Genomic DNA, 12,691 nt, shown 5'->3' on the forward strand with positions numbered 1-12,691 from the left:
AAAAAAAATCGCTTCTCTTCCAAACATATTTTGCAGGAAGCACATATATTATTGGATACCGCCGAAACATTAATATGTTTGTTTTATATGAGCATATTATATGTTTGGAAGCATTTTGAGTCCAAAAGTAGTATATGCTTGGAAGAATTCCCCAAAGAAGATTGTGTTCATTCCCTCACATAATTTTCACTTCCACGAAATTTTTGAGTTCTTCGCATCTGTTACTGTAATACAAATATGCTGTTTTTTTTCAAATGTCTATTCTCTTGGTTCCGAATGTCTATTCTCTTTATTCCGAATACTCAATCTACTATTCAAATTAAATAATATTTAGACTTAAGCATACCAAAATTTTGGCCTTATTATAAAACAGTTTTCCGAAACAACATACAAGCGGTTTCACAGAAATTGCTCTCATTTCATTCTCTCGCTGTGTTATGTTGATATCTTCTTATTCAACCCTCCCGGTTTCCATCTCTATTTCTTTCTCTATACTAACTCTCTCTCTCTCTCTCTCTCTCTCTGTCGCTCTCTGAATAAAGTATCCCAACATATATATGTTTACTCGAAATTTGTAAATTTATATATGTTTACATTCACACATATTAGTTTTATGAAACATTCATGCTCCAAACATAATATATTCTAACATATTAACATATGTGTCCCAAAAATTTTGTGTTAGTTTAGGAACATTACACGTTTGCACTTAAACATATTGTGTTTAAAAATTGTGCCCGAAACACATTTTGTTTATATCGGAACATATGAAAAACATATTTTTCTAACAGTGTGTTCACCATCTAACATTTTACATCTTTCAATTTGTCTTTTCTGTTATAAAGCAAAATTTGTTTCCCTTTAATTATTAAAAATTAAATAAAAACAAGTATGTACGGCCGTAAGTTCGGCCAGGCCGAAGCTTATGTACCATCCACCATGGATTGCGTAGAAACTTCTTCTAAACACTGCCATCCACAATCGAATTGCTTGGGTTGCGGTAACGCTTGCCGATGGCAAGGTATCTTAAAATCTCCTAACACCGTCTTCTGAACTGTATGTAAGTCCATACGTGGTTATATTTAATCAAAAAATATCGATCAAATACGTATATAATTCAGTTTGACAAAATTTTCTATAGAAATAAAATGTTGACAAAATTTTCTATAGAAATAAAATTTTAACAAAATTTTTCTATAGAAATAAAATTTTCACAAAAGCTTCTATAGAAATAAAATTTTGACAAAATTTTCTATAGAAATAAAATTTTGACAAAATTTTCTATAGAAATAAAATTTTAACAAAATTTTGTATAGAAATAAAATTTTGACAATGATGAAAATTTGAATATGAACCGAATAAAATTTTAACAAAATTTTTTATAGAAATAAGATTTTGACAATATTTTCTGTAGAAATAAAATTTTGACAAAATTTTCTATAGAAATAAAATTTTGGTAAATTATTTTTGACTCGAGTGGCAATCATGATTATGAATCGATATGGACCAATTTGTGTGTGATTGGAGATCGGCTATATATAACTATAGACCGATATGGAACAATTTTGGTATGGTTGTTAGCGGCCATATACTAACACCAAGTTCCAAATGTGAACCGGATCGGATGAATTTTGCTCCTCCAAGAGGCTCCGGAGGTCAAATCTGGAGAACGTTTTATATGGGGACTATATATAATTATGGACCGATGTGGACTAATTTTTGCAGGGTTGTTAGAGACAATATACCAACATTATGTACCAACTTTCAGGCGGATCGGATGAAATTTGCTTCTCTTTGAGGCTCCGCCAGCCAAATTTGGGGATTGGTTTATATGGGGGCTATATATAATTATGGACCGATATGGACCAATTTTTGCGTTGTTGTTAGAGACCATATACCAACACCATGTACCAAATTTCAGCCGGATCGGAGGATTCGCAAGCCAAATCTGGGGATCCGTTTATATGGGGGCTATGCGTAAAAGTGGACCGATATGGCCCATTTGCAACACCATCTGACCTACATCAATTACAACTACTTGTGCCAAGTTTCAAGCCGATAGCTTGTTTCGTTCGGAAGTAAGCGTGATTTCAACAGACGGACGGACGACATGCTTAGATCGACTCAGAATTTTACCACGACCCAGAATATATATACTTTATGGGGTCTTAGAGCAATATTTCGATGTGCTACAAACGGAATGACAAAGTTAATATACCCCCCATCCTATGGTGGAGGGTATAATAAAGAACTGACACGTATCAGCGGATTTGAGGATAACAGAAGTTCGATTTAAATAAGGGAAATATACCCAGAGGATTAGGCGATTTAAATTTTAAATTTAGAGATTTTTTAGAAGTGAAAACAGTTTTAAATGTGTGTGTATAGGAATGTAAACCTTTATAAGGTCTCAAATTTGTGAAATTCGAGATGGTATCAAAAATGTTGGTTTACTAAGTCGTAAAGGGTATAATATTGTCGGTTCTGCCCGACTTTACACTTTCCTTACTTGTTTATAAGTTAAATTTAACATCATTCTAACGACGGAATTTTTTCTATGCAAGATTCCAAAAGCTCAGAATTTATGCAAGCAATTTAATAAAATATAAACAACAATCTACCAAATATACGAAATCTTGCACTCAAAAAATGTGGATTCAAAATTTTGACCTTCCCGTAAGGATTCTGGTATTGATTCCGAGCCAAAGATGCGGCTTCTTTAAAATAAAGACATTTTCTCGCTTTAAATCTACTATCAGTAAAATTAAAATTAGGATACAGATCTTATTTAAATTATTTTCATTCGTTTTCCGTGGTTTATTAATGAAGGTATTCACGTATAAACAAATGCCAAGTTAAAAAATCCAAATTATAACGGATACTTCAAAGTAAAAAATGTTTTCTTAATTCTAAAAAAAAATTAAACCAAAGATGTTAAATCCTCAAAACAAGTCTTAACCTATATTTGAGGCGTTTTTATCTTAAATTTAAAGTTTGAATATTTCACTTAATATAAAAATGTGTTTCTTTACTTTAAAGAAAAAGTGTCTTAGTTCAAAGACGTGCGATTTTAACGGAGGGATGCAAATTTCCAAAATGTGTGACCCAAATTTAATTAAAAAATTTTTGAAGCACAGGTTATAAACTTTAATGTAATTAAAATTTCATTATTTTAAATAAATTTCTACTTTATATTTTATAAATTGCGCATCCTAAAATAAGTTGCGCAATCTTTAATATCACGTAAATAATTTTTCGATGTAGGATTTCGTAATTTTTGCTTGTTTGTTTTTGGCATTAAAATGCGAGATTTAGTTTGTATGGCCAATGAATATGTTGTGGGCAATTCAAACATTATAATAGAACTCCGTTTTCCACTTCAATACACAGAAAAAAAGTGTCTCGTAAATTTAAGAAAATTTTTACAATAATTTATTACAAGAATTTTCCAGAATTTTAGTTCATTTTTCGTATCTTCAACGAAAATTAACTACTCGGAAGGAAATTTTACAAATTCTAAGTAGCAATCGTTTAGTTCATGGCCTACAAAATACGATGGAAATTTCCTTAAAAAATTTCTTAACTGGTAGTTAAAAATTCGTTTGTCATGCTATAAAACTACTTGTGAAATGTAAAGTATTTTCTAAATAATAAGTGCAATTTACTATAAGATTTTTTTGTGTGAGAAAATAATTTTTTACGAAAAATGAACTTGAAAGTGGATAGCAATTTCTTACTGACAATTCCTATAGTTAATAATTGTTGGTAAAAAATTACCCAATGAAATATTTTTAGTTCACATGTAATTAAATTTATAGACATTTTCGTCAAAAATAGTAGATAACATTTCATGAAAATTTTGCAAATTTTAAGTTAAACTTTTCATCGTTCATAAACTGGTGTGCCTTTACGAATATTATTCTTAGAGTAAATTGTCAGCAGATGCGATGAACTAATGCATAGTACAGAGATCTTTATCGGCATAGTGGAATGTGATTAATGTAAAGATGATGTTACTTGAGTTTTGTTGTGTATACATGAGCGTGGGGTTGTTTTTATTTTTGTTCATTTAGTGGTTTGTGTGTGTTATTCGCGGATGGTTTATCTGGCTCGATGAGGTGTTGTTTTCAATAAAGGCACATGTGTTTTTGTTGTTGTAGGAATGTTTTGGCTTTGCTTGGTTTTGTTTGGCATGCTTCAGTTGTATAGTTGGCGTTGGCGTGGGCTGTTGCATCTTTTAAGTAAGTATGAAACAAGGGAATATGAAGGCATGGAATATTTTGGATTTTTGAGACATATATTTGTGTTTGTTTATTAAACCTTTTAAATGAAAGTTATTAATATTTTATCGGTAGTTTAGAAAAAAGTTATTACGAATATTTAGGAAAATATGTTGAAATTGAAAGTGTATTGAAATTTTTATTATTCTATGTAAAAAATTAATATTCAATTCCAGATGAATTTGGAAAATTTTTGTTATATCTCAGCGTATAGTTTATTCATAAATTGGTAAGTATTTTTTTAATATGACTTTCTTTTAAAAAGAATATTTTTTATGTATATTATTATTTGTTAATTAATTTTTTTGGAAACCAGTTTAATGCTTTTCTTTGTTGTAAAAACAATATTTAATTTCAGAGCAACTCCAGATGGATTCGAAGAAATTGAAAAAATAGAGAATTGGTAAGTTTTCTTTTAAAAATTGGCTTTATTTCAACTAGAGTATTTACGTGTTTGTGACCTTTTTATCATCAAAATTACAGGTTTTAATGCCTTATTTTAGTATTTCTTTAATCAAATTTTTTGGAAACCAATGTAATATTTTTAATGTAAAAACAAATATTTAATTTCAGAATAACCCCTTAAAAATTTGGACAAATTTTTAGTACTCCTTTGCCTGTAATTTAATAGTGAATTGGTAAGGATTCTTTAAATTTCTTTTAGCCCTGGACAGTCATCCTTATTTTTTGTACATTAACGTCATCCTTCGTCATTTTGACTACGGCTCATTTCAAGACGCTATAATTTTCATCGTGAGCGAAAAAGTGAACCAAACTTGTGTTTATTTTCTTATTCAATTTGGTTTTAAGTAGTATAAAACAAAAATTCATAAAACGGTCGAATTAGTATAACTTAAATTTACCATTTCCCAATTGACTAAAATGCATTTTAAATCGAAAATAAAATTACGTGTCGTCATTTTGGCGAATGATGACTATCTAGGGTTATCAAGAATATTTGGTTTTTTATGCATATTATTATTTTTTTCATTAGATTTTTTGAAAACCTATTTAATAATTTTATTTAATGTAAAAAATAAATATTTAATTTCAGAGTAACCCAAATAAATTTGGACAACAATACAATTACAATTTAATAGAGAATTGGTAAGTTTTATATTAAAACTTTGGCTTTCTTTCAACTAGAATATTTATTTTATTACATCCTTCACATCGATAACAACACAGTTTTATGAGTTTATTTAGAATAATTCATTATTTCTCTAATTGTTTCAGGTACATAAAATGTGTGTGTGAGATACGTTTTCCAAGGAAAAGTTGAGTTCCTTACACCATTTGATCAAATGCCCCCAAATATGGTAAGTTACAAGCTAAAATGAAGAATTAAAAATTATATATCATTGCATGGTGTTAATTTTTAACAATTTTCATTATTATTTCCATTTTTTCCAGCAAGATATGTGAAAAAATTTCCTACGATGAATTAAAAAAGATAAGTCAAAATGTCCAAACAGCGGGTTCAAATGAACTACTCTCTGTTCCACGTGGTCATAATTTTTATTCACAAAAAACATTGTATTAAGAACTTTCATCATAAGTTTTTATAATAAAGTACTTTTGTTTAAAGAAAGTTTAATTTTAATGTATGAAAATTTTCGTAATAGTAAAACGGTTTGTTGTTCCTTTAATTATTTAATTTCTCTGTACTGTGGAATGATTGATTTAAAAATAGTTTAGTCGTCGACATTTTAAAGAGACTGTTAACCAATTTTTATTATCGGGTTTCCCACAAAATAAGCAAGTAAACCAAAATAATACTGACTTTTTAACTTGGTAGGGGTATATAAATCTTATGGTGTTGTAAAAATGAACTAAAATACAATGTTATAGATGAACTAAAATTTAAGAAAATTATAAACTAGGCAAGTTGAAAAAAATCTTAAGGGCTAAATCATGGTCAATATTACTACAGTTTAGTTCATTTTGCAATGGAAAAGGGTTCACTGTTTTTTCAGTGTACTTCACAATCCTTATCATACCAACCCCAACCATGAGATGAAAGAATATATGATTGTATCATGTGAATTTAATACGAAGGCCCAAACTTCAATTGGCTTTTAGTGGACGTTTGCTTGCCCTTTCTTTACTAAGAGACGACCACTTTTCCAACAATTTCCAGTTTTTGGGTACAGTAACACTCTACAGGAAACAAAGAGTTTTCATTGTGGTGGCGGCATTTGCCGTTTGATGGTCAAAACGGCTTAAAATGGTTTTTGACATTTTTAATTCTTTCATATACGCTCTAAATTTAGTAGTCGTCAAATTTGTACACGTTGTCTGAGTGAATTGAATGGGGGCTTTAAGTCCCTTTGCTGTCATTATCGTTTGCTTTTTTCCTTTCAAACATTGTGCGATTTCAAAGAGCAGCGTCTCTTTTTTCTTTCGGCATGCGTTTTGCCATTGATGTGGGGTGGTGTGTACTCGCATATTTTACACAGCAAAAAAAGTTAAAAAAGAAGAAATGATGCCAAGATTTATGGAAGTTAAATGGCGTGACAATAAACAGACACATTTAGTCTTCGGGGCTTATATCAGCACATGCCCAATTTTTGTTATTTCTGTTTCATTTCGTACGCTCAACGATTTGAACAATTGACAGCTACTCAAAGGCTTAAACTGTTATTAAGTGTTGTGCTTTGACGTTTGGTGATATAGGCCTTTGATGATGGGCTAAAAACGACTACGTTTACACTGACAGACATGAACATCGGCATCTGACATGCATTTGTTGAGATAACAGATTTGGGAAGAGTAAAAGCCAGTTTTTCCCATACTGAGTAAAACGCGAGTAGTTTTAGAACGGATTTACGATTCATGCATGGGTTGATTAAATGTCCATTTGGTGATATGAATGTGGCACGCGTCAGGCGAAAACATAATAGTGAGAAGTCCGTGTTTTAATAAGTTTTCTCTTATATTATGATCAATTTTATGTTGTTATTCATTTTGAAGAACTACACGCAAAAAAATAAAAGCAACAATTCGTTCGTAATTTCAGACAAACAACCGTCGTTCATCATTTGCTTCTCGCTGTAAGAAAGTTTATTTGGAACAATGATAACGCATTTTAAGGCTTCTTAACATTGTTTTCTAAATTGGAAGTTAGTTCATATGGAGCCTATGTTGGATAGCTCCCATATATAGCTTTCGCCCGATTGACACTCATATGACCACAGAGGCTAATTTTTTGATCCGAGTTAGTTGAAATTTTGCACAGGGAGTAGAATTAGCTTTGTTGCTATGCGTGCCAAATTTGGTTGAAATCGGTTCAGATTTAGATATAGCTCCCATATATAGCTTTCGCCCGATTTACACTCATATGACCACAGATGCCAATTTTTAACTCCGATTTAGTTGACATTTTGCACAGGGAGTAGAAGCCAGAGTTTTACCCCAATTTGGATGAAATTTTGCACAGGGAGTAGAATTAGCATTGTAGGTATGCGTGCCATATTTGGTTGAAATCGGTTCAGATTTAGATATAGCTCCCATATATAGCTTTCACCCGATTTACACTCATATGACCACAGAGGCTAATTTTTTGCTCCGATTTAGTTGAAATTTTGCACAGGGAGTAGAATTAGCATTGTAGCCATGCGTCCAAAATTTGGTTGAAATCGGTTCAGATTTAGATATAGCTCCAATATATAGCTTTCGGCCGATTTACACTCATATGACCACAGAGGCCAATTTTTTGGTCCGATTTAGTTGAAATTTTGCACAGGGAGTAGAATAAGCATTGTAGCTATGCGTGCCAAATTTGGTTGAAATCGGTTCAGATTTAGATATATCTCCCATATATAGCTTTCGCCCGATTTACACTCATATGACCACAGAGGCCAATTTTTAACTCCGATTTAGTTGACATTTTGCACAGGGAGTAGAATTAGCATTGTTGCTATGCGTGCCAAATTTGGTTGAAATCGGTTCAGATTTAGATATAGCTCCCATATATAGCTTTCGCCCCATTTATACTCATATGACCGCAGATGCCAATTTTTAACTCCGATTTAGTTGAAATTTTGCACAGGGAGTAGAATTAGCATTATTGCTCTGCGTGCCAAATTTGGTTGAAATCGGTTCAGATTTAGATATAGCTCCCATATATATGTTTTTCTGATTTCGACAAAAATGGTAAAAATACCAACATTTTCCTTGTAAAATCGCCACTGCTTAGTCGAAAAGTTGTAAAAATGACTCTAATTTTCCTAAACTTCTAATACATATATATCGAGCTATAAATCATAAATAAACTTTTTCGAAGTTTCCTTAAAATTGCTTCAGATTTAAACGTTTCCCATATTTATACCCTGCGCCACACTGTTTTTTTACTAACATTGTGTTCCACCCTAGTGCATTAGCCGACTTACATTTTGACTCTATAGATTTTGTAGAAGTCTATCAAAATCTGTGCAGATCGAGTGATATTTAAATGTATGTATTTGGGACAAACCTTTATATATAGCCCCCAACACATTTGACGGATGTGATATGGTACCGAAAATTTAGATCTACAAAGTGGTGCAGGGTATAATATAGTCGGCCCCGCCCGACTTTAGACTTTCCTTACTTGTTTAAAATATTTGAGGTCAAACGTACACAGAGAATGAATATGGTCGCCCCAAACACGTTTCAAGAGCAATATGTTATTTTTGGACGGCGAACATGGAATATTTTTGTACCTAAAATGTTGTATTCTGGGCAAATATATGCATGGTTGCCGTAATCAGATACATAATTTTGAAGAAAATAAAATTTTTGCGATAAACATGTTACATGTTCCCCCTTCAAAAATAATATTTTGCTCTTGATAACAAGTTGGCTGATAAGTCCCCGGTCTGACACATAGATGGCGTCGCTAGTATTAAATGCATATTATTTTTATATAGTACCAACCTTCAAATGATTCGTGTCAAAATTTGACGTCTGTAAGTCAATTAGTTTGTGAGATAGAGCGTCTTTTGTGAAGCAACTTTTGTTATTGTGAAAAAAATGGCAAAAGGAATTTCGTGTTTTGATAAAATACTGTTTTCTGAATTGGAAAAATACGGTGGAAGCAAAAACTTGGCAAAATTCAAACGTGGTGAAAATAGCACGGAGGACGGTGAACGCAGTGGACGCCCGAAAGAGGTGGTTACCGACGAAAACATCATAAAAATCCACAAAATGATTTTGAATGACCGTAAAATGAAGTTGATCGAGATAGCAGAGGCCTTAAAGATATCAAAGGAACGTGTTGGTCATATCATTCATCAATATTTGGATATGCGGAAGCTCTGTGCAAAATGGGTGCCGCACGAGCTCTCATTTCACCAAAAACAACAACGTGATGATGATTCTGAGCGGTGTTTGCAGCGTTAACTCGTAATACACCCGAGTTTTTCCGTCGATATGTGACAATGGATGAAACATGGCTCCATCACTACACTCCTGAGGCCAATCGATAGTCGGCTGAGTTGACATCGACCGGTGAACCGTCTCCGAAGCGTGGAAAGACTCATAAGTCCGCTGGCAAAGTAATGGCCTCTGTTTTTTGGGATGCACATGGAAAAATGTTTATCGATTATCTTGAGAAGGGAAAAACCATTAACAGTGACTATTATATTGAAGGTCGAAATCGCGGCAAAACGGCCCCATATGAAGAAGAAAAAAGTGTTGTTCCACCAAGACAACGCACCGTGCCACAAGTCATTGAGAACGATGGCAAAAATTCATGAATTGGGCTTCGAATTGCTTCCCCACCCACCGTATTCTCCAGATCTGGCCCCAGCGACTTTTTCTTGTTCTCAGACCTCAAAAGGATGCTCTCAGGGAAAAAATTTGGCTACAATGAAGAGGTGATCGCCGAAACTGAGGCATATTTTGAGGCAAAACCGAAGGAGTACTACCAAAATGGTATCAAAAAATTGGAAGGTCGTTATAATCGTTGTATCGCTTTTGAAGGGAATTATGTTGAATAATAAAAACGAATTTTGACAAAAAAAAATGTTTTTCTTTGTTAGACCGGGGACTTATTAGCCAATCTGTTACATGTTTGAGCTGATCATATTGCTTCTCTGGGTGCGTTTCAAAATGAATTAAAAACAAATAAGTAAAGTAGAAAGTCGGGCGGCGCCGACTATATCATATCCTAAATCACCCCTAATGAATTAGTAAACATAAGCATATGTGGTTAAAAATAAGCTTTTTCTTTTTTTGAAAATCGGCCGCTGATTATATAGGGGAGCTATATCTAAATCAGAATCGATTTGGATGATATTTTGCAGGTTTGATTGATATTATGACCAAATTTTCAAAAATCGGGCGATACATTTATAAGGGAGCTACATTTAAATCTGAACCGATTTATATAATTTTTTGCACATATAGTAAGTACAATAGATAAACCACATAGTGGTCAGGGTATAATAACTTTGATCATAAGCGTAGGAAGGCCTCTGGGGAGGGGGCTTAGAAAAATTTTAGCCCCCCCCAGAATTTGAAACTCTATTTATGATTTTCCATTTTTCAATAAATGTCAATAGTTTTTTTTAATTTTTATAAAAATTAAACAAGTATATACAATCGCACAAAGTTCCGCTAAAGACTTTCATGAACAATCGAATTACTTGGTTTGTGGTAGCAGTTGCCGATGGCAATGTTTGAAGTCAGATATTTATGAAATAAAGCTGTGGTTGAACTTATGATTGATTTAGTTTCTTAAATGAATATCTTAATAATGCTGTAGAAAAGCGTTGCCAAAAAAGTAGTGAAAATGTTCTTTTTGGGTCTAAAAGTGGTGCAAAATTGGCGGAGAAGCAATGAATGTAATATGAGCTTGTCATAGGACAAATGTCCACCATTTCAACAGCCGTTGCACTGCATTTGCATCACTTCTTAAGGTGGTATCCGAATTCAGTGTTTTGAATGTGAATTAAAAAGTTTTGTGATATTTTCCCAAATAAATAATTTTTATATTGTTTTTATAATTTTTAATGCATTCTGACGCTTGTTTGAAACGTTTTTCCTCGAATAATTTCCAAAATTTCGATTTTTCTATCATGGATTTATCAGTTTTGTGGCAAAGTTTGAATAATTTGTACCAATTTATTTATTCTTACTCTTTTTAACTATTTGAAAAAAAAGAAAACAAAAAATTACACATTAAAATATGAAAGTAAGTAAAATATGTAGTTAAAATAATTGAGGAAGTACTTTTAAAGTTGTGCCTTTAGAACAACTCACATTTTTTTTGCTGGGAAAAGTGTGGAACTACTTTTAGTTGCTTTATAATAAATTAATTGTCGAGTTATTTTGATGTCTAATTTTTTATTCAATTTTATGAAATAAAACATTAATTGAACCTATAAGTTCAGTCTATAAATTTTTAGCTAGGGGGGCTATAGCCCCCCCCCCCTTGGAAAATTGTCTAGCTACGCTAATGACTTTGATGTGACAAAAAATGTGCCTCCCAGAAATATTGATTTTAGACCCCATAAAACATATACCGATCAACTCAGTATCACCTGCTGAGTCGATCTAGCGCTTGGTGTCCGTCCGTCCGTCTGTACATGTATTTGTTGTCCACAGAATTCCGGTCGTAATTATTAACCGATTTTGATGAAATTTGGTACTGGGTGTTTATTGGGCACAAAGACGAACGCTATTGAATTTGGACGAAATCGGATCAAAATGTAGATATAGCTCCCATATATATGTATCGCCCGATTTCGACAAATGGCTTTTTTTAAAACGGATCGTCATGAAATTTAGCAAAAACTAATCATCGACATCGGTGCAGATTTAGCTATAGCCCCCACATATATGTACCGCTCGATTTTTTCTAAATTTGGCTATAAAACCCTTATTTATAAACCTATAGTACTCAAAGTTGGCTAAATCGAAATCGGTTCAGATTTAGATATAGCTCCCATATATATGATTCACCCGATTTTCCCAAATTTGGAGATAAAACTCTTTTTTATTAACGGATCTTAATCAAAGTTGGCTAGATCCAGTCATCTGTAGTACTAACTGTATGTGCAAAATTTCATCGAAATCGGTTGAGATTTAGATATAGCTCCCATACAAAAGTATCGCCAGATTTTGACAAATTTGCCCCTAATAACCTTAATTTTGACCATAGAGGCCTCATTTCTTAACTGATCTTACTCAAATTTAGCACAAGTTCACCTTCTGTGGTTTCAATTAAATCTGGAAAATATCATCTAAATCGGATCAGATTTAGATATAGCTCCCATATATATACATCGCTCGATTTTCCCAAATTTGGCAATAATACTCTTATTTATTAACCAAACCTACTCAAGTTTAAAATTTTTATGTACTATCCGATCGTATTTAGACTTACTTGTAACTCTTATATAACAATATTGCCCGATTTTCCCGAA

The sequence above is a fragment of the Haematobia irritans genome, chromosome 2, assembly GCF_050003625.1.
Source record: "Haematobia irritans isolate KBUSLIRL chromosome 2, ASM5000362v1, whole genome shotgun sequence".
NCBI classification, from domain to species: domain Eukaryota; kingdom Metazoa; phylum Arthropoda; class Insecta; order Diptera; family Muscidae; genus Haematobia; species Haematobia irritans.